The following is a 20,713-nucleotide window of genomic DNA, read 5'->3' on the forward strand; positions in this document are numbered from 1 at the left end:
ACCTTTCCTGCAAGATGTAGTTCACTTGAAGTTCACCTACATCTGGGTTACTGCTGGGAGAGGCTGATCTCGCCTCTGACCCCTCGTTTTGGCCATCATTAGCTTTTCCAGGCCATGGGGTGAGCCAGAGGAGGGCACAGAGCCACCTCACCACCTTCCTGCAGGAGCTTAGGCAGGAGGAAGGAGCAGAGGAATAGTTGGGTTGTCTCTTCTAGTTGCAGCCTACGTTTTGATGTAAAGCTAATGTGAAGTAGCAGCATAGGAGATGTCACACAGTGGTTAAGGTTGGAAAGGAACTCTGCACATGGTCTAGTCCTATACATCTTCATGTACACGTGAGTGCACACACACGTACAGGGACATACATGACTCTCCCCAGGCTGCCATGGGTGAAAGCACAACAGCTACTGGGAGGCAAGTGGTGGGAGAAAGCATCTCTGCCTCCTGAGTCAGACACTTGGGGTACAGCAGGAAGGCTGCAGCTCACCCTGAGCTCCTCAGAGGAGTCCCTGCTCCTGAGGGGCTTCATTTGTTGGTGTGCAGGACTCCATAGCTACGTGGAAGTAAAAACCAGGCTGTTTTTATTGTGGAATACACCCTGCTTCTTGGAGCACGCACAGCTCAGGCACAGACATTCAGGGCTGCACAGACCAAGTTGTGACAGCACAGCTGCAGGTAAAAAATGGTATTTATGAAGCCAACACGCAAAACACTTTTGTTTGTTTTATGTGAAACAACACTGGGGCACCCTAAGCTGCTGAAACGACCAGAGGCAACGGCACCAATAGCCTAGACGATGTAATTATTTTCAAATGCAAGCAGTAACTGCAAGCAGGCTCACATTGAGCTCTCTCCTCCCTGGGGCAGTGCATTCCTAGCAGGGGTGTTATCCTGCATCCCTGTGGAAAGCATTAACTGCTCTGATAACAGTGCAGCTCTGTGCTTTTAAGGACTACAAAGCAACCATGCAGAGCAGTAAAGTTCACCCTGAGTACTTCGCTGAGAATTAAACAGCTCAGTAGTATTTCATGGTTTACATCAGGGACTTTGTTTGTTTTCCCTTCTGAAAATTTGGCTGGAGGTCAATAAATACATCAGCAGAGATTTTATTTTTATTTTTTTTCTAACAAAATTAATGAACCCCTGGGCTGCCACACCCACCCTTTACTTTAGATCCTTTTTGCTTTGTGCTTCCACCTGGCAATTAAATAGGAGTGACTGAAAGTGGCTAAGCAAAGGCTCTAAGGGAGGAATGCACACAAGTCACACCTCACATTTTGAGGGAACTTAGTAATTTTTTTTGGATGCATTTTAACTCTCAGGACCCTGTTCTCCAGCTGCACCACACAGTTAGTTCTACACTCCTTTCCTAGAGGCATGGTACAACCAGAGTATTCTACACTTAGAGAAGCAGTACCAATAACAGCAAATACCTACCTATCCTTGGAGTATCTTGCTAGAGCTCTGGATACAGAAAGCACAGAAACATCTCCCACGCTCAATGCCCTCCTTCAGCAGAATGTTCATGCAAACTCCAGCTGCTCAGCATATCATAAGCCCTTGGAAAGAACATGTAAATGCACAGCAGCCAAAACTAAACAGTTACTATGTGGTGGTCTACACTTGAGTGAACGTGATGTGTTTACGAACAGCACTTTCTAACAAACGCTGCACCTCTCCAGCTCTTAATAATATTTAGCTTATCTCTTTCTTCCAACAAAAAATATTTAGCTAAAACCAGCACAGCAATCATCATCACGTTTCAAACAGTAACAACTCTTTCTAGGGGGTCACCTGCAATAGGTAACATGGGCAAGATGGAGCAGGATGACAGCAATTACTCAGCCTGAAGCAGTGGGGGAGAACTTAACTACATGCTTCATAAAAACAGCTTCCACTGTTTTTAAGTCTTTGAACTATTTTTAAAGCTTTCAACAGCAACCAGAAGTCAGAAAAAGGCTGATGTGAATAAACAAATGTCAACAAGGAAAGAAAGCCAGAAGAAGGGTCATGTCCACTCTGGCCTTCAAGGTGAAGTTAACCCCAGGAGGAAGGAGCTTCACAAGGCACTCTGCAACCTCAGCATCTTCGTTTGTCCTTCTGCTGCCTTAACAGACACATTTAAGGTTCTGAATTTTCCCACTGGCTTCAATGTAAACATGTATGGGTGTAAAGAGCTGTGCCTGACTGGGTCTCATGAGCAAAGCCCCATTGACATGGGTGCTCATTTCCCACTGCAATCATTTGAGTGCTGCTGCATATTCAGTTTTCAGCCATCTCTACAGAAATCTCCTCACTACATTCTATGGAAAGAATTACTTTACCAAACTACCTAGGAATGATAAATATATATATAATATATCATGTATTTAATATGTACTATGATACAGTGTATCATAAAACCCCAAAACAAATAGAAGTTTGGTTAAAGACCAGTCTTTCAGGAGCTCAGCTTGCAATGCAACACAACGGATTTCCTAGCATCGTAGAATTGTTAGGGTTGGAAGGGACTTCAAGGATCATCTAGTTCCAATCCCCCTGCCATGGGAAGGCACCCCTCACACTAGATCAGGTTGCTCAGAGCCACATCCAGCCTGGCCTCTAAAACCTCCAGGGATGAGGTTTCCACCATCTCCCTGGGCAACCTGTTCCAGTGTCTCACCACCCTCATGGAGAAGAATTTCTACCTAACATCCAATCTGAATCTATCCATTTCTAGTTTTGCTCCGTTTCCCCTAGTCCTATCAGTACCTAAAAAGTCCTTCCCCAGCTCTCTTGTAGGCCCCCTTCAGATACTTCTGCTTCCCAGAAAGTAGGGCTCTAATGTGTACCTTTTCCAAGGACACAAGCAACAACTTGTTTCCCAAATTTTAGCTGTAGTTCCCCATGTGACAACTCCTAAACCACTGCAGTTTCTTTTCCACTTTTCCAGTCTTCAGAGAGTGTTTTTCCTGTGGATTGACCACACTTTTGTTTTCTCTCTTTTTGTTTATTTTGAACAGTGGTAATAAAGCTTAGGCTGGAGGTGAGGAGAAAGTTCTTCCCAAAAAGAGGAATTGGCCATTGGGATGCGCTGCCCAGGGAGGTGGTGGAATCCCCATCCCTGGAGGTGTTCAAAAAGGGATTGGATGTGGCACTTGGAGCCATGGCTTAGTTGTCAGGAGGTGTTGGGTGATAGGTTGGACTTGATGATCTCTGGGGTCTTTTCCAACCTGGTTGGTTCTATGATTCTATTTTGTTTACTTAAGGTTAAGAACATCAGTCAGCCAAACACAAGACATCTTAATTAGTTAGGCACTGAGCAGAGTGATCTAAATAAAAAGCTCACAGCTGAATGAGTTGACATTTGGTATACAAATGATCTTAGATGAGACCAATATGGCAAATTACTCATGAAGCAGGGAACTCAAATTATACAGCAATGCTCAGGAAAACACTGCTAGGAATTTTCTATCATAAAACTCATTTTCCAAGAATGTCTTTAGTCATCATTCCTGCACTTCCAGTCCCTTTCCAGTGATGTTTTCATTGAGTTCCATGAGCCTTCAAAGCCAAGCAAAGACATTGTGACAGACTTGTTTTGTAAGCACCAAACCCAAATTAAGAGCACAAATAATCCACTCATCTATGCTAATCCAGAGAATGATCATCTTGTTTTCAGCCTCCTGAATAAATTCTTTTACTTGAGAAGAACTACTCATTTGGTAGAGTTGGGAGTCAGAAGGCAGACCCTTTGGGCCTTGGAGGTGACATTCCTCTGACCGATTGCCAACGCTTACAATGCAGTCAGCTGTATCTCAGCTTGCTGCTCCAGGCTCAATGCACAGTCAATGGAGAAATTGAGGCTTCCTAAAATAGACATCTAGAACAGATCAGATTAATTACATCCTAGAGAAGCACATTTCTATCCCTTGATTGTAAAGGAAGTCTACAGGGAGTGAGCTCAGCTGTAGACCTGCTCTCCCATGTGTGGCTCGGGTCTGGCAGGATGCAAACCACTCTAAGTGCCTATCAGCTTTCACATGCCTTTAATTTGAAAATCTGATCCCATGTTTACTAAAAGGAAAGTGAAAAAGAGCTTTCTCCTTACAGAAAAGCTATTTAAATGTAGCTTGAAAGTCATTTAAACAATCTTCTGTCATAGTCACACAAAGATTTAGCAGTGTTTCTATTACCTATCATTTTTACGCCACCTTTTACCTGTGTTTAGCCAGTTTTACTATGAACAGAAGTAGCACACACTAACTGGTACCACTGGGAGCCACAGTGCAGCTCACATAGTCTCAGTTTCCAGCTCTCTCAGTGTGCCTGCTGTCACAAGCACCAGGAACAGGCAGAACTTGTGAGCATAAGACAACACTTAGCCTCATAACATCCCTTTTCCACTACAGATGGTCTGTGGGAGTGCTTTTCTTTGTGCCTTGCTAGTATCAGTAGTTGCATCCTAATTTAGAAGTGAAGAAACTAAAGCAAACTGTTTCTCCTCAGAAAGCACATGCCCAAATGCTAGTCTTCAAGGTTAGTCAATGTAACATTACTGCACAAAAATGAATTCTCATTCACTCTTGACTTGGCTTCCTCCCATCACAGCCTCATCACAAGTCTTTTTCTCCAAGGCTCAAAACTCTAGTGTGAAAAACAGCAGATTTGATGTGGAAAAGACAGACTTCATCCCACTGTCCCAAAAGAGAAGGAAGGAGGGAAAGAAAGCACTTCTGGCTCAAAGCTGACATTCATTCCTCAGGGCCAGCCAGCGCCACAAGCCTCCACAACACAATGGAAATGGTTTTAACAAGCCTGGAGCCCCCTGGGGAAGCAGGGAAAGGGTTTGCCCTACACTCACTACCTCTGCTTTTTCTAACCCATGTCTTGATGTAGCTCCAGCCCCTGCAGTTACACATCCCATCACTGCTCCTCTGTATCCCATTACTACTTTCCTACACCTGATGTAGCTAAGCATCAATTCCACAAACCCTGTTCCTATTTGAAACCATTCTCCTCTTCAATGCCCAAGTTGGTTGCCCTCTGCTTCACTTGGCCTTTGGCTGCACGTGTCAAGTTGCATTCTGTCCTCAAAGGGGAGTGATTGAAAACAAGCTGAAATGAAATCCCCTGCACAATTTCTATCCATGGATATTTGATGAGCAAGCAGACACAAACAAATTCCCCTTGGCAAGACTGAAAATCACCATGCTGGAGCACCTCAGCCTCATTTCTTAGGATGTCAGGGCACTGAATCACAATCTCCTCTCACATGAAAATTCACAACAGATGCAGGTGCTCCAATGAATACAGAGAAAGGCAAGGCAAAAAGAGAAGTCTGACAAACAGTTCGCTGGAGGTTTGGGTACCATTGAGTCATGAGCAAGTCCAAAGACCATTGAGCAAGTCCAAAAGTCTGCAGTACAGGGCAGAGTTTTGCTTAAGAACAAGCAAAAGCCTCTTCTTATGCTAAAGAAGAAATAAACACACATTTATGTAAACATCAGTATTAACTGAGGTGATTCTTTTGGGCTAGGATATCTAAAAGAGAAGTGATTTCACTGTGGAGGCAAACCAGGTCCAGCAGCAACACAAACCGCATTGTCCAATCCCTGGACAGTGCAGTTAGGTCAAGCTCATCCTACACTGTCAAGTGGATGCTGCTGAGGAAACATGTTTGGACATGCAGCTGTCAGTCACAATCAACACACCACTTTCAATTCTACCTCCAGAAGTTAAGATTTTTAACCTGAAAACTTCCCTAACAATTGCTTTGGTAAGAAACATCCTACAGTAGCTACAGCTAAAGAGTGGCAAGAAATCATGTCTTATCTTACAGAATACAGAGTTCTAGCCTTGAAAGATTCTGCAAAGGGGTGGATGTATGAAGGGTGGGGGGGGAACCCTCTGGGAAGAGACAGAAGCAAAAACAATACAAAACTACCCAAATCAATCTCTTTGCTAGTCTTAATACACGTTGTACAGTTGTTCAGCTACCTTAATAATGCCATTTTTCAGCCTTCACATGTGGAACAGATGGGATGGAGCCCTCTGATCCTTAAAGTACAGGCAACTTTACACTAACAAAGCTTTTAATCATCCAGGACACACAGTCTAGCAGCAGCAAAACTGCAATTCACTGACATAATTCCATGGTGTGATAAGGAAATGAAAATAATAGGCTGCTGAGAAGCCCAGTTTCTAGTGATCTTCACTGCTAGTCGGAAGCTGGCAGACAGGCTGAACGTGACACAAGGTAACGGCAGCAGACAATTAACTTTCCCAATCTAAGGACTCTCTGCTGGCATTCAGTGATTGCCCAGCAGCTTTATTATTAGGGTCCCCAAGTCCCTGATCTTTCTCTTACTAGTCAATGAAAAAAAACAAAGAAGAAAGTAAAAATCACTTGCCTACAGGCAGAGTCACTGTAGGATGGGACACTAGTGGTGTCCCCCAGGGATCAGTGCTGAGCCCCATCCTGTTCAATACCTTTAGTGATGATCTGGATGAGGGGATTGAGTCAGTCATCAGCAAATTTGCAGATGACACCAAGTTGGGAGCAGGTGTTGGTCTGTTAGAGAGTAGGAGAGCTCTCCAGAGGGACCATGACAGGCTGGACAGATGGGCAGAGTCCAGCATGGTGACATTCAAGTCCAAGAGCTGGGCACTGCATCTTGGCCACAACCCCATGCAGTGCTACAGGCTGGGGTCAGAGTGGCTGGAGAGCAGCCAGGCAGAAAGGGACCTAGGGGTACTGGTTGATAGTAGGCTGAACATGAACCAGAAGTGTGCCCAGGTAGCCAAGAAGGCCAATGGCATCCTGGCCTCCATCGAGAATAGTGTGGCCAGCAGGAGCAGGGAAGTCATTCTGCCCCTGTACTCAGCACTGGTTAGGCTACACTGAGTCCTGTGTCCAGTTCTGGGCCCCTCAGTTTAAAAAGGACATTGAGACTCTTGAACATGTCCAGAGAAGGGCAATGAGGAGAGGTCTGGAGCACAGCCCCGTGAGGAGAGGCTGAAGGAGCTGGGGTTGCTTAGCCTGGAGAAGAGGAGGCTCAGGGGAGACCTTATTGCTGTCTACAACTCCCTGAAGGGAGGTTGTAGCCAGGTGGGGGTTGGTCTCCTCCCAGGCAACCAGCATCAGAACAAGAGGACACAGTCTCAAACTGCATCAGGGGAAGTTTAGCCTTGAGGTGGGGAGAAAGTTCTTCCCAGAGAGAGTTGTTGGCCATTGGAATGTGCTGCCCAGGGAGGTGGTGGAGTCACCATCCCTGGCAGTGTTCAAAAAGGGACTGGATGTGGCACTTGAAACCATGGTTTAGTAGTTATCAGGTCTTGGGTGACAGGTTGGACTTGATGATGGTTGGCTCTTTTCCAACCTTATTGATTCTATGGATGCTGTTCCTTAAGCATGGGAAGACAGAGGCAACACTGATAACATCGAACTGAAAATGCATAGAATTATTAAATGCTATATTAAGTTTACTGGAGCATAAATAATGATTTCATAGGGAATGCACACACCTGTGAAATCAGCAACCATGGAACATTTATTTTTCCAGGTGGCTTTTACCATTCTGTTCTGAACGGTGTGAAATGGCACTTTCCCCTTCTGCTTCGGGTGACTTCCACTGGCCAGGGTGCAATACCTCTTTCCTCCTTACAGCAACCTCACTTTAATAAAGAAAAAAAATGACAACAGGAATTTGATATTTTCCTAGAAAGGCTTCCCTCAGAAAATTCCCAATAACTACAATTTTGAAGAACTGTGCCACTAAATAATGACTTCCCTACTCCAAGAGGGGAAAAAACCAAAAAGCCCTCTGGTCATGCCCTCTGCTTTCACATAGCTGCACCCTGACAGCCTCTGTTCTCACAGGGCACAGTTGCTCAATATGATTTTGTGCCTTTCCAAGGTATGAAAAATTGTTCTTTATTATTGACTGCAGCAAAACCAGCCTGTGAAGTGCTCCTGTACACACAGAGCCAGGCTTCATTCCACCCCTCCTAGGGCTGCTAAGAGCCTTCTGGAACTATGCACACACTTCTGGTTGCTTCATTGCACTGGGTGCGACTCGGCTGAACAGGGCAAGGATTCTTTTGGTAAATTACTGTAATGGACTGGCCTGGTGGGGATGGTCATGACCCCCCACAGCTGACCCTAGTGAATGCAGCCAAAGGAAAGTGCATGGTGTGGAAAGTCCCAGCATCCCTCAGCTGCACCACTCTTCACTGCTTCCCTGGGAGAAGGGCAGAGTCTGTGCTTTCCACAGCAAACAGCACAGCATCCTGTGGCACTGCTCCATGAGGAGTCCAGGGCTGTAGACTACCAGGTGAGATGTTTGCTCCACAGACTGCTTGACAAAAGGGGCAGGTGAGCTAAGCCCTGGTAACTGCAGTTCAAAAGTGTTGTAACAAATGGTCTTATGGATAGAACACCCAGCATTATTCAAAAGATGAAGTTTCCCAGGTAGATAAATGTTTGTTTAGCCCAGAGTTCAGGAGTGCTCCTAAAATCACCTCAGTTGTAGGAGTTAAGATTAAACCCTTTAGGGTTAAGGAATAAACTAGAGATGACCACAGCAAAAAAGGGAAAAGATGCTGCAAGATTCTTGCATGCTTCTGTCCCTCCTATGCACTTCATGAAGTGAAGATCATGGGTTTGTTCTGAAATCCCAGGAGCTCTGAGGGCTGCTAAAAGAGATGACTAGTGTACCAAAATCCTTACAGCTTTATTAGGCTCTTCCTTCAAGCATCCAGGCAGACTAAAAGTAAGTTCTCCCCTTCTGCACCCTGAGCATCCATTCACAGTCCCTATTCCCTGTTCCCTCTCATGCAGTCATCAATTTTTGATGAGTTATTAGCATGTAAAGAGCTGCTCCAGAGTAGCTAGCACTCTCTAAGTCACTGCTGACAAGGTGACAGAAGGGTACACACTTCTTTGGCTGTACACATTGCCCGGGGCATAGCTGAAGCAAAGGCACACCCCTGCTGTGTTGTCTCTGGGCAGCTTTGGTCCTGGCTCAGAAGTGTGCCTGGATACCTCCTAGCCAAGAGCAGCTCTGTAGTCATACCTAGCCAAGTTGCATATCTTCATTTCACATACCTGGACTGTCAGAAATTTACATCTAGGTTTTGCCCTGCGTTGCACAGATCCTGACTCGTGGAGGAAAGCCTTTAGACCTCAGCAGGAAGCTGTTCTTCCCTACACTGACACACAAGCAAAGGGCTGGACTCCCACAAATACTGCTTCCAAGGCACCCCCCTGAAGGGGCAGAACTTAACCAGCGTAAATGCAAAGACCGAGGCTACTTAAAGCACACTCAAACCAAGCTAAGGTTTGCTCCCTATTTGGCAGAGTATTTTTTCTGTATTTGGTTGTTTTTCTTTAAAGCTGGCAGAATGACAACCCCAGAACAGCTGCGTTTTTGTAAGGGCTGGTATGTCAGGAAACCCAGCCCAAATGACCCCAAGTCTCAAAGCCAGATTTCACCCTTTGCTCTCACCAAGTACAATAAACTTTGGGGCAATCTGAGTTTCCATTTAGATCTTGGAGCTGACCATGAACCAGAGAGGAGTCCTCAAGTACAAGTACAGCAGAGCTAGTCCCCTAATGCTGTGGCAAGAAAGAGACGTTGAAGGAGTTGAAGAGGGTTCAAGAAGTCTAAAATTCTCCCAACATTCTACCTCTTGAAGGCAGATTTTGCTTTCCTTGCAGTTTAATCAGTATTTCAGTTGGTTCTTTGGGCCAGACACTCTTGCAGACCTTCTACATGTACCTAATTTCCCTAAAGTTTCAGGGAGAGTTTCTGCTTACAGGGGTGCCTCCAGGGCAGCTTATTTTTAACATGAAATTGCTTTTTAAAGTTAGAGAGTTGGACTTTAAGCAAAAGGACAGGAAAAGGAGAGATCTGGAGAAGAGGAGGGCAAAAGGTGACAGCCCTTAGCAAGATTTTCCACATATGCAAAATCCAGACTCAGGATTCTGTAAACAATAATAAAGGAGAAGATCCAAAGGGATGTGAAGGAAACTGCAGTGCTGGGAGGCTGAGGCTCGGCCAGTGCAGGCAGGCAGTCAGGAACAGCAGCCACCAAGAGTCATTTGGGCTCCAGTCAGATGAACATTGACTGCTGTGGCTTTTTGGCTCCTTGACTAGAGCTTGATCTGGATCAGCCCCGAGATCCGGCTCAGGATGTAGTTGTCACAAGTGGGAAGGTGCCTTGGTGGATCCAAGTCACAGCTGTGGAGGTCGGTGGGAGGGTTCCTTTCGGGGCCAGAAAGGTTGACACGGGGTCAGCAAACTCACTCCTCCTGAGCTGCCTCCTGCACATCCAGCAGAGCAGCATGAACAGACACACAACCCCCAGCTCTCCTCTCACCAGCATCAAACAAGATGATTCATTTATTTGAAGCTGAGTGCTTGCACAAACACTTCCACGAGCTCCAGGGAAAGAAGTGCAAGAGACCAAGAAGCCACAAAAAGTGAACCAAGGACAGCAGAACATCCCAGAGAAGATGAAAAGTTCAGAAGCCACAGGAACAGGCAAACTTTCCCAGAGAGGGAACAGCTCTTCCTTCCCCCAGAGGACACTCGTCTTGTTTATCTGAGGCTTCTGCTGTGTGCTTTCAGCTGCCTGCATCCTCGGGGGCTTGTTTTCATTAATTTCTGAGTGAGAGACTTTTAGGGGTTTTGATTTTTGTTTAAGGTCTCCAACTGTTGGGTGTTTTTTTTTTTTTTTTAACTTTTAAATAAGCCCTTACTCATTAAATATCCCCTTCCTCAGCAGAACTAGCTTTGGAAATAGATTGCTTTTATAAACAGGTGGGGTGCCACCCACCTACGTTCACTATTATTCACACTGGCCCTCATCCAGAGTTTTCCCCAAGACTCTTCAGGGTGGATCTCATTCCTGTCAAGTGCATAAACAAAATGTGGTGGTCTGATGTAGTCTCTGTCTCCTCTCAGCTCTCCTGGTTCTTCCTGAAGGACCCCCCATGTACCCCTCATCCCTTGTCCAGGAGGACTCCCTGCTTGCCATAGCCCTAACGGCAAACACAGGGTGCAGGCAGAGGGACCAGGTGAGGAGGGGAGCTCTCTACAGTCACAAAAGCTCCTCAGCAGGATTATTTTCCCCCCCTCCAAGCAGCAAATCTTTCCATTTCCCAAAGAGTATTCTTTGATAATGTGTGTTAAGAGAGATGAAAATCAGTCAGCTCCTCACATTTCCAGGTATGTATTTTCTTCTGTCTTTTATCTCCTACAGCCAGCTACAACATCCAGTAAGTATTTCACTCTGTTCCCCAGTGCAGACTTGGCTTAGGAGAATAAATCCCACTTTTCTGTTGGTAATTTCTTTTGGTTTGATCTATGCTAAGCCCCAGCAGCAGAACAGCATCAAAGAGTGGCCCCCTCTGCAGCTCAGCTCCTGGCCAGCACTGCCCTGGTGACACTCAGCAGCCCTGCTTCTTATCTAACGACTTTGCCTTTTACATTATCTATCTTATTTTCAACTCCTGCCATTTTCTCATTTCCTCACTGCAGCCCACCCTGCCTGCAGGCCTGGAATGATGTCTTTTCATTTGGTCTGCAATGGCAGCAGGCAGCCAGCTGACTTGCTGTGTGCTCCTAAAGCAGGACCCCCTGAACAATGACAGTGGATTCTGCTTCCAAGGCTGAATCCTGCTGGCAGCTTCCTCTGTCCTCCTCATTCTCCTGACGGAATGGGACCACCATGACTCTCACCTCTTAAAACTCCTTATCAAGCAGCTGTGCAGCCATGGTCCTGGCTGCTGCAGTTGGTCCAAAATTTCACCATCTTCTGGCCCCATCCAGGTCTGGGCTGAGCCCCAGGGGCTGATGCCCTCTCAGCAGTGAGGTCAGCCACTGACACAGTGGCTGACAGTATCATCTGAAACCACCCAAGGATGTCTGCCTGTCAAATCCTCCCCCTGGCTGCCAAACCCCTCAGGGACCACCCCAGTGTTTGAAGATGGACAATGCACAGCATCACTTTGGGCAGGCTGCTTTTCACTGGAGTTTGCTGGTCTCTGGGGCAGAGGCCGAGAGCTGCAGCCACTGCCCTGCTTAGTGCCATAAAATCTGTCAAAGTGGCACAGCACACCCAGAGGAAACCCACCAGTCACTCTTTCCACAGCCAGCTCACCAGCTCACGTGGTTTTCTTTCCTGACAGCAGAGAACTGTTCTGCTGAATGTGTTTCACTTTGCATGAGCATTTTTCTCACACCTGCTATTGCACCATTTTTAGGGCATTTCAAGCTTCCTTGCCCAAAACTGGTACCAAGGAGGCTTCCACCAAGAACTGCCTGGTTGAAAACCACAAAAATTATAGTCCAGTTGAGGTCATCATCATTGCCATGCTGAAGCTTATTAGGGCTTTAACCTTTGATTTGCTTCTCTAACAGCAAACTTATGTTTTCCTTGGCACTGAACTATTTGTCTCAGAAAAGCTGCAGGACAAAGGCAGCGCCAATCTAAATTCCCTACACATACACACATTCTAGATGCACCTACAGAAGTATCTCTATCTGTCATATACACACACAAGACAGCTGCCCATGAAGGAAATTCAAATTACATGCTAGCAACTCAGCCTGTCCCCACTGCACCCTGCTCTCCCATCTACCTGTCAGCCTGCAAGGAAGCCAGGCATGAAGTGACAACCTGTCACTGCCCTAAGCCCTGGACAGCAAGGCAAGAAGTTGTACTTACTGCAGCTAGCAAGCAAAGGAGAGCAAAGGACTCTGAAAATGGCAGCAAACCGGGTATAACAATGAAAAAAAAATCCAAGATAAAATGTCTTCAATTTCAGTAAAACTCCCAAACCAGACCAAAGTCAGTAGGGGAATAACAAACAAGCAAGCACCAAACCAACCAACCACTTACAGGGGTTTGATCATGTTTTGCATGCTTACAAGTGGGATGTCGCTGCTGCTGGGCTGACCTTGGCCACCGGGTTATGAAGCTGCCTCCCAAAAAGCCTTAGAATGTCCTGTGAAGGCCAACTCATGCCCACAAAACCAGCAAACTGCTTGATCTGAGACAGCTCCATCATTTCATGCAGGAATCAGAGAAGCCTGAACACACTTCTTTATTCCCTAACATTTATGTGTGCAGAAAACACCTCAACCAGCTGCCATCAGCTCAGTAATGCTAGGGCTGAGAATGAGAAGGCAGAGCACCGGCTGTGAAAGGCCATCCCCATGGTTTATTGATGAGCCCAAAAGCACAGGGTGCAAACTGAAAGCTGCCTCCAGAGCTGCCACAGATGGGGAAAAACTTGTTCCTGGTTGCTTGGTTTTAAACAAAACCTACAGTAGCTCCCATTGTTTATTTGTTTTCCCCCCTCTAGACTAGACAGCATGTGGCTTACGAGCCTCACTGATAGATGCGATAAAGCTGCTGCCAGATCTGATTGATGACGGCTCTAGGAAATGCTGTGAAGGTCACACTGCAATTCCCTCTCTGCAGCTGCTCCTGCTAACCAATGCTACAGCCAAATAAAAGCTGGATCTGCTAAATGCTAGCAACAGGGAAATCCCCTCCTTACCTTGCCTTCTCTTCCAGTTTTGAACTGGAATGCCATAAGCGTGTGTAACTGATGAGAGACCAGATAAGTTTCAAAGAGATCCTTAAACACACTTTAATGGACACAAAAATCAAATGAAGCCCACCCAGAGCAACTGGCAGCATTTGAAGCCAGTACATCATAGTTCAGCATGACAGTGCCACCTTACAGAGCCTTCACTCTTTGCTTTTCTGCAAAACTGAGCTAACAGACCACTAGGTAAGCTCTGTGAAGCAGTGCTAGCTCTGTCTCTGATAATATGAAGACATTAATTAAGCTCCCTTCCCAAAATCCATTGGTTTAAATGAACTAAGCAAGCATGCACCTTAAAAGTGGCTACCAGCTCAGGCGAAGTTCAGCAAGCCAGGACATCAGCTAGTCAAGCAGGACACCAAAAGCTTGGTTTCCATCAATGTTCAGATGTGACTAGGGCAGTGATAAGAGACTTGGGGGAATTCACCAACATATAATGACAGTCCCCTAATGAATAATGAATGTATTGTTAGTGCAACTCACAGCAATTACCTCACATACACAAAGTGCTGTATTTCTTGGGGGTAAAATGCTGTTATCTTTGAGGTATCAGCTACACACTCTGCATTACACTTGAAACCACATGTGTACTCTTTTCTGGTACTCATTATTAATAGATGGAAATAGTTTTATTCAGCAAATGATTTTGGCACAACAGAACCAAGTCCAACGTGTGTCCCAGAGAAAGGCACCCTTCATCAGCTCAAAGATACATGATGGCAGAGAGATGCTTGGCAGCAGAAAGCCCCCAGACAGTCAGAAAATCCCACCCCTATGTCACCACAGAAGGATTAATGCACTCCTCTTTATTTTACAGCTTAGGAAAGAGATTTACATTAGACATTCCTGTATTTTACTGACAAACACACATCATCAACTTTTAAGATACCACTATGTGTTAAGAGAATATCTAAACAAAATCAAACTTATTAAAGAAAGTCCTCTTAGAAGCTTCTTTCCTCAATTTCTTGATAGACACTGGAGAAATACACAACAGATATTGAGTTGTCCTTTCCCCAGCCTGGTGTAAGAGAGGTGATCACCATCATTAAGCTCTGGACACTGCTCTGTGTTAAGGTTGCTCAGCACCTTGAGCTGTCAAATCTTACCATGCACCATATGTCATGACCAACTTTCTGTTAAGGTAGCAGAGGGATAGGGGATAGCAAACAAATCTTTTTTGGGCCACTCAGGATTTCATTTCTATCTGTATCTGAACACTAGGGCTGCTCATGTCTCAAAGGCTTCATCTGTTATCTGCCATCAGTTATCCCTCCTTCAACAAACCCCAGTGATGTTCCTGCCTCACTAGGATCAGCACATGCCTCATGACCTGGAGAGTCAAGATTCAGCTTTTAATCAGAGAGCAGAAGCAGTTTAAGCTGTGTATGGTATTTTATGGTGCTGTTGTACATGCAAAACAAAGCCTTCACACACACTCACAGGGGCAGGCGCAGCCCGAGTCACACTGTGTAACCCCTGAGTGATTGCAGCTGCATGTTCTCCTACCAGCTCACAGTGCTGACAGCCTGTTCTTGGTATTTCCTTATACAGGCACTCCCCAGAAAGAGATCTGGTATGATAGTAAAAACTTAAATATGCTGTAAAGCCAGGTTAGGATGCTTCACAGCAGGAAAGCTGACTCCTCCTAAATTTCAATACACAACCTTAATAGATGGAGGAGGACATTCAAAACTTAGCTTTTTTAGTCCTGGTTCAGAGGTCACAGTAGCTCTGCAGTCCTTTGGAGGACTTCTTTTTGTTGGGTTTGGCTATTAGAGTTCAACTGGGAGCCTGTTAACATTTTGTATTAGAGAATATTAACCTGGAGTGATACCTGCTGAGTGTGTGAGGCGCTCACCTGCCCAGCCCAGACAGATCCTGTGCCAGATGAAACACTCTATTTGTCAACAGACTGATGAATCAGAGGAAATTCAGAGTCATACCAGCAGCTAGGTGTCATTCACCTCTAAACCAAGTTGAATTGTGTAACTGAAAGGGATGCACAAACCCTTTATTTTTAGCGTCACTAAAACCATAGCACAGCACAGCCTGAACTAAACTCTGCTGGAGTTCTGAAGGGTAAGTCCTTGCATCCCAGTTAGCAAAAGATCTCTCGCAAGTGACTGTAAAGCACATCCACTGCTGCTCCTCACAAAACAAAGAGCACAGCTTTCAACAATGCAGTTAACCAGGCAGACTCCTGGATACCACACTCCCACTGCCCAGCACATCAGACATCAAACTTCGGAGGACAGACGGAAATTGAATCAGTCGACTCCAGATTGCATAAACCAGCCCTAAACTGCTGCCTCTTTGTCCTGGGGCAGTGTCTTGAGGAAGTCTGCAGTGAGCAGCAGGGCAGGACAATTCCTGATCTGACCTTACAGCAGGTTCTCTCTGCACCACTGAAAGGAGCAGCACAATTTGCCATGTGCGTACCAAACACAGTCTGCCCCAGTGTTTATTTGTTTATATCCCTGACAGTGTGGTGCCATACATTCGAGAGCTTCAGGAGGTGAAATTGGAAAACCTCCCTACAGAGAACACAAGATTTTAAGAGTGTCAGCAGCTGATCTATTGAAGTGTAAATTTTAGCCCTCCTTGTTGCCCCTGCTTCAAGAAACACTGCAGTTCCAAGCCCATAGATCTTCCAAACCCTTTCCCTTAAAAATCTAGCCAAGACCCAAGAACACCACCTAACCCTTTCAATCTTGCTGTCATATTTCCTGGGAAATACCAAACAGTGCTACACACCACCAGCAGCAGCGAGTGTCTGCTCATTGTTCTGTGCACAGGCTTGTCACCATGATCACGGCGTGTTCAGACACACAAAGGAAACTGGAGATGCTGCTTTTCAGAATCCATTTCAAATTCTCCTCAAACCCACCTGGTGCCCTACAGCTGCAGGAAGACAGGACAGCTCTCCCTCCAGCTCTAATGCAGCAGTCACTCCTCTTCCACCCCAGCTCCGAAAGGAAGAATGGATTATTGAAAAGGGGAAAGTAAATGGTGCAGCTCTCCCTATGGAAACCAGCAGGAGGCACAAGGGATGACTGAAGGGCACCAAGCGCCCATGGAGGAAAGCACTGATGGATGGATCCATCTGGCTGCCAAGTTGCTCCCTTGCACCAACCTTTTCTGGAGAAGCAGAGGGAAACAACTTCACACCACCACTATTCTCATGAAAGAAAAAAAGTGGCACTGTAGCACTGGGAGCAAACAGAGACAGAGCACCTGCAAGGGCAAGATATTAGATATGGAAAACACCTCCCAGGCCATGCTGTGACATTTTCTCTCCCCATAGAACAAAAAAAAACCAAACCCCAAAGCTGCACAAAGAACAGCAGAATCCGTCTGCTTAGGAAGCCCTGGCCTGCAGTACAACGTTTAATTAGATCTTTCTGACTTTGAGATGTATCATTTTAGAGTCATTACAAAGGTATGAGTGAAAAAACAGGCAAAGGCACACCAAGTGCTGGCATCAAACTGATCATGGAGGATGCAGAGGGGAGATTAGTGACTATTTCTCCCTGACATCTGCCTTGTCTTGCCTTTCAGAGGGCAGCCTCGTTATCTACACTGCCTTTCTCGGCAGGTGGATGTGGGATGCCTGCCTGAATCCCCTCACCTCCTCCAACTCCACAGCCTGCAATCTCTGGAGCACCGTCTGCTTCTGGCTCTCTACCCAGCTCTTCTGCCGCCTTATTCTTTCCCTACCGCCTAAATCTTTGGCAGGATTCCTCCGCCCTCCACACAAGAGACACAAGCACACAAAGCCGTCAAAGTTCAAATGCTGAGCTTCCCAAAAACTCAAATCAGGTCGCAGTGCAGGAGCCGCCGCCTGCCAACGGCAGCTGCTGGAGCTGTAACCTCCGAGACAGGAAATCAAGAGGAGGGGGCCGGGTGGGGAAGTCAATGGGACCGATCTGGAGGGATGATTCTTTTCGCCTTTGCCCTCAGTGAATCCAGGACTGTAACATGATGCAATCTCTCGGCTATGATGAAACGGGTTCGAATGACAAAGTCTGAAGAGAGAGAGAGCCCACCTCCTCCCACCCTAAAACCAGAAAACACTGCAACTCGCAGCTGTACAAAGCAGCGGCGCGGCTGCCAGGCTGGTACTTTTCGTCGCCAGCAAAGGATGCGAGTTTCGGGATGGCAAAGCGGGGCGGTGGGGTTCGTTGCGGGGGATTCCTCTTTGATGGATTTCTGCGGGTTCCAAGCCCGGGCAGCGGCTGCACCGCACAGCGATGCCGGGGCCCGGCGGGGAACAGCAAGCCGCCGGAGCTGCCTCTGCCTGATGCCCGGGCTCCCTCCCAGCTTTTTCCATGTGCTTCTCCCGGCCAAGGAAACGAGCGGGACCATTTTTTTTTCCAGTTGTTTTTTTTTTTTCCCCACAGTAAGCCCACACTTTCCTAACACGGAGCTGCCTGGAGCAGCAGCAAAGACTCAGCAGAAAAAAAGAGCCCTTTTTATGAATACAGCCCTTCACCCTCCCTCTTTTTTTTTTCCTCCTCTTTTCCCTCCCCGCCTGTAGAACCGGAGAGAGAGAGATGCTGCCTAGATGCCAGAGCGGCAGCGGGAACCCTCCTACCTTTCCTGCCGTCCTGTCGCGGCTGCCGGCACAAAGCGGGGTCCGGGCAGCTCCCGGGCCTGGCGCAGCTCCGGCCGCGCAGGGCAGCCCCGCCGAGCGCAGCCAGCACCGCGCCGCGCCGGGGAGAGGCGGGGAAGAGGCGCGGAGGCGGTACCGGTCCGCCCGCTCCCACCGCCCCCGGCCGTGGGGAGGGGACACGGGGCGAGGCGGGGCGACAGGAACAAAGGCGCCGGGGAGCGGACCCGCGGTAGCCCCCGGGTGTAGGGCAAGGGGGCAGGTGTGTGCGGCAGCCCCCGGGGGTGGACCTGGGGGAGGCGCAGGTGTGTGCGGTTGTCCCCGAGGGTGGGGTAGGGGGGCAGGTGTGGACGGCAGCCCCCGGGGGTGGGGCAGGGGGGCAGGTGTGTGCGGTTGTCCCCGAGGGTGGGGTAGAGGGGCAGGTGTGGGCGGCAGCCCCCGGGAGTGGGGTAGGGGGGCAGGTGTGTGCAGTTGTCCCCGGGGGTGGGGTAGGGGGGCAGGTGTGTGCGGTTGTCCCCGGGGGTGGGGTAGGGGGGCAGGTGTGTGCGGTTGTCCCCGAGGGTGGGGTAGAGGGGTAGGTGTGTGCAGTTGTCCCCGGGGGTGGGGTAGGGGGGCAGGTGTGTGCGGTTGTCCCCGGGGGTGGGGTAGGGGGGCAGGTGGACGGGTCAGCCCCCGGGGGTGGGGTAGGGGGGGGAGGTGGGGGGGGATAGCCCCCGGGCAGCGGGAGTCGGGCATTTCCGGGGATGCAGGGCCTCCCCCCGCGCAGGGGAGTCGAGGTGCCCTGCTGGGAATTGATGATCTGGGCTTCTTGCCCTAGAGCAGCACATCCTAGGTCGGTGGAGGCTTTTTCGAAGTGTTGCAATATCGTAGAATTTTTATTTTGTTCGAAAAGCCCTTTAAGATCAAGTCCAACCCTTAACCCAGCACTGCCAAGTCCACCGCTAAACACTGTCCCTCATCACCACGTCTACACAGCTTTTCAGTCCTTTTTGGATTGGGGACTCCACCGCTGCCCTGGTCGGGGCAATCCCAAGCACAAATCCAGGTTGGACGGGGAGTGGCTTAAGAACAGCCTGGAAGAGACAGACTTGGGGGTGTCAGTTAGTGACAAACGTCTTATGAGCCAGCAATGGTTGCTGGCAGCCCAGAAGGCAGGGAGAGCAGCAGGACAGGGAGGGGATTCTGCCCTTTTGCTGAGACCCCACCTGCAGCACTGCCTCCAGTTCTGGTGCCCCCAGCATAAGAGAGCCATGGAGCTGTTGGAGCAGGTCCAGGGGAGGCCGTGAAGACAATCAGAGGGATGGAGAGCCTTCCCTATGGGGACAGGCTGGGAGAGTTGGGGCTGTTCAGCCTGGAGAAGGCTCCAGGGAGCTTTAGTCCAGCTGGGTGTTTTTTACTTCAGCTCTAACCTCTGGATGCACAAATGTTCTTTTGTAAGTAGTGTTTATGGAGCATTCTACAAGCTCCTTCACCATACTGTACAGGCTTGTAGCCTCTGTTGTTGTACATGTGCATACACGTTGTGCTTCTCTGCACACAATTCATTAAGCATCTTTAATTTTGGTAAATAAGATTTGGGTTGATCTGGCAACGTTTGGTCTTCTGTCCTGTTTCTTCATCCTCAGTCTTTCCAAAATTACTCAAAGTAACAGGTTCAAACAGGGAAAATTCTCTTTATTCAGCATTTATACTCCCTGCCAACTAGGATATGCATGACATCTCTCTAGCCCAAATCAGGACTGCTGAATTTACAGCCCAACCTTGTCAGGACAAACTATTTACCCTAAAAAATCTCACTTATAGCTGTTCTCTTTCATGTATGCCTTTAGGTACGGGCAGGGAAGGACTTGCCTACTACATGAGCTTCTCTAACAGCAGCAGCCTGCTCCCACCTGCCTTTTGTTCATTAAGCTTGCTGGGAGCTGGCAGGAGTGGGGTTTGGAGTAGTTGTAAGTAGTGATTTTTCTGGCAATATTAAAGGGCTTTGTCAGCCTTGGAAAATTAAACCATAGCTCCTCTCCTCCAGAATTCAATTGCTTTCAGATATTGCTGTCTCAGAGCTACTTGATTTGACTTGTAAAGCGTGATTGCTGGAGAGAACAATTCAGAAGGTTGCCTAAAAGCACAGCCCCTGGCTGCTCTGGTGTGTGCAGTGTGAGGCATGCATCATGCCACTGACTGTTTCCAGTGAGCACATCCAGGATTTGGTGGCTTTACTGCCCCTTGTTTGATAAATTTTAATGCACACATTACATTAAATAACACTTGAGTGTATAGGCTCTGCCTGCCCTGAGATGTTGTATAGCAGCTCTGCGGGCTGTGAGCAGGGTGCTTGGTTACAGCAATACTGAATTTCTTTCACACAAGATGTCCTGAAGATGTTAAGAAGCTCATCAGCAAAGAAACAAGGATGAGAAATAGTCATCACAAGACTGGCAAGAAAATGAGGACTTTATACTCTATGCCAGATGAGGAAGTGAGATAAGGAGGAATTTGTC

General features: G+C 47.5%; 1 protein-coding gene across 2 annotated transcripts in view; it reads right to left on the reverse strand.

Moving 5' to 3' along the window:
* AFAP1 (actin filament associated protein 1) overlaps window positions 1–18,315 on the reverse strand; it is a 97,658-nt gene extending 79,343 nt beyond the window's left edge. For both annotated transcript variants that reach the window (XM_054172251.1, XM_054172250.1), the window contains exon 1: window positions 18,201–18,315. The gene's annotated coding sequence lies outside the window, so the exon portion shown is untranslated. The remainder of the gene's footprint in view (window positions 1–18,200) is intronic.
* Window positions 18,316–20,713: the final 2,398 nt, after the last annotated feature.

This window comes from Dryobates pubescens, chromosome 23, assembly GCF_014839835.1.
Source record: "Dryobates pubescens isolate bDryPub1 chromosome 23, bDryPub1.pri, whole genome shotgun sequence".
Lineage (NCBI taxonomy): Eukaryota > Metazoa > Chordata > Aves > Piciformes > Picidae > Dryobates > Dryobates pubescens.